Consider the following 2,884-nt stretch of genomic DNA (forward strand, 5'->3'; position numbering starts at 1 on the left):
GCAAACTCATCCTTTTTTATGGCTGCATAGTATTCCATGGTGTATATGTGCCACATTTTCTTAATCCAGTCTGTCACAGATGGACATTTGGGTTGATTCCAAGTCTTTGCTATTGTGAATAGTGCCGCAATAAACATACGTGTGCATGTGTCTTTGTAGTAGAATAATTTATAATCCTTTGGGTATATACCCAGTAGTGGGATGGCTGGGTCATATGGTACATCTAGTTCTAGATCCTTGAGGAATTGCCATACTGTTTTCCATAATGGTTGAACTAGTTTGCAATCCCACCAACAGTGTAAAAGTGTTTTCTACGGCATTCTGACCCTGAGCCAAGTCAACACCTTTGTTCCTGATGAGTGAACAAAGAAACAACTAGAAATGTTTATGCCAGAATGTTAGATCACTTCTGATATAAAAATACATACCATGCTCAGAATGTATGCACTTTCATACATACACATATTCAGGAGGTGCAGAGCTAGGCTGTAATTTGTAATCAGATACAGTGATTGTAAGTCAGTAGGATTTTACTAGAAACCCTGCTGCTCATTTCAGTCAGATGATGAGTCCAAGATGCAGTTATATTTAAAATATATCAGTCTCTATTGCCACCAACGTGAGTATGCATAAATGAAAAATTAAAAAATAAAATAAATCAGTCAAAATGGAGCTCCTTTGAAAATCAGTAGGAGAGCAGATTTTAAGTGTTCTCACCACAAAAAATAAGTATAAAAGGTAATGCATATGTTAAATAGACCGATTTAGACCTTCCACAATGTATACATATTTATTTTCTCTTTTCTTGTTTTGGTTGTTGATTTTTTGTTTTTTTGTTTTTTTTGAGACTGAGTTTTGCTCTTGTCACCCACGCCGGAGTACAACGGCACTATCTCAGCTCACTGCAACCTCTGCCTCCCAGGTTCAAGCAATTCTCCTGCCTCAGCCTCCCGAGTAGCTGGGATTACAGGTGCCTGCCACCACGCCCAGCTATTTTTTATATTTTTTAGTAGAAACAGGGTTTCAACATGTTGGCCAGGCTGGTCTTGATGCCTGACCTCAGGTGATCCTCCCATCTCGGCCTCCCAAAGTGTTGGGATTACAGGTGTGAGCCACTGAGCCTGGCTGATTTGTTGGTATTTTTGTATTCAATTGTCTCACTTCTGTAAGTGGAAACACCTAAAAACCTAAAACATACATAATGTGCCCTTTTATGAGAGGAAGTTAAATAATTTCACACTAACCTATTCTCACATATGGCTTCAGCACCTATTCTCACATATTTTTAAAAACCAGAAGTGTAAAAGGCTTTGGATTATTTACATGATTACCACCCTGCATTTACTCTTGGCTTGGATGATTACTAACAGGATTTGAAAATCTACGAATTGTGTTCACAATCATACTACAAATGTTTCCAGTATATTAACAAAAATAAATTTACCAACAGTAAAATTTGGAGTATTCTAGACATTAATTTACCTACCAAATGCTGAAAATGCCCATTTTAAAAACTAACTTCAAAATGAATAAGTGAATCAAACTGAGCAATGCTTTCATTGACTACTTTTTAATGACTACCAAGGAGCATCTGGAATCAGATGACAGCAAAATACATTGTTCAAGTTACACTGAGTGTTTGGAACATCAGTGATTAGTTGAAGCAATTGTTAAAATGTTTCTCTAGCAATTGTACAGTTATATACTGTATCCATGGAGATGCTAAAAAAAAAAAAAGAGAAACAATTACTATTGGATTATATCCCTTTCATATTGTGTCTACTGCAAAAGACTTAATAGAGAAGATGTAGCATCAATAAAAACCTTGCAATAAGGTAGGTCATCACCCTACTTATCACTTCTGTCTGTTTTTTAAATGGGAAGCCTTGCTTCCACCATTTGAGGATACAGTAAGAACGCACTACCTGTGGCAAAGCAGGCCTTCACCAGATACCACATCTGCTGATATCTTGATCTTAGATTTCCCAGCCTCCAGAACTGTAAGAAATAAAGTTTGTTGTTTATAAGACCCAGTTTGTGTATTTTGTCATAGCAGACCAAACTAAGACACCAGCAATTCCACACTGACACTTAACCTCAAGAAACATTCATCCTCCTGATGGCATGTAACAAACAAGGAGGAACAAGAGATTAGAACCAATGCTAAATGCCCATTAACAGGGAATTGATTAAATTTAAACACAGTGTTTTTATGCCAATGAATACTTTGCACCGATTAGTAAGAATAAAGTAGACCTTATACGAACATGTAATGATCTCCAAGACAGGGCAGAGCAATAAGTGTCATACGGTGCTACTTAAGATAATAGTCACAAAAGTAAAGCCTATATTTCCGCAGCTACATGCATATACCTGGGAAGAGGTATGGAAAGTCACACACCAAACTGACAATACTGATTTCCTCAGGGGAGCATACTGGAATTGATGAGATACTTGTAAGGAGAAACTTAGTAGCTTTGTCTACATCATTTGAAAATTTTAGAAGAATGTTTTCATGTATGACTTTTAGAAAGAAAATAAATGTAGAAAATAAGAGAATTCATAAATGTTCTTTGATAAGATTTAAGCTTTCGAGCAATGTCAGATCTCAGATTGCAGGAAACCATAGCATGAAATGCTGTGTCCTGGTGTCGGGAAAGAGTTATTTCACCACTGATCCAGCGGGTCATCACTTAGACTGCTTGACCAGTGAGGACAGAACTGAGAATCTGGGCTCAGGTGAGCCTCATGACCTCTGGTCTCCTGCTGTGCCTTTTTTAAAAATCTAAAGCTATGAAGCAATTACTAAGATATTGTTAAGGTGTAATTGTGATTGCTTAAAAAATAAATGGGGGCCTAGCGGAGCAAGATGGCTGAATAGGAA

This window comes from Rhinopithecus bieti, unplaced genomic scaffold (assembly GCF_001698545.2).
Source record: "Rhinopithecus bieti isolate Rb0 unplaced genomic scaffold, ASM169854v2 scaffold_52155, whole genome shotgun sequence".
NCBI lineage: Eukaryota > Metazoa > Chordata > Mammalia > Primates > Cercopithecidae > Rhinopithecus > Rhinopithecus bieti.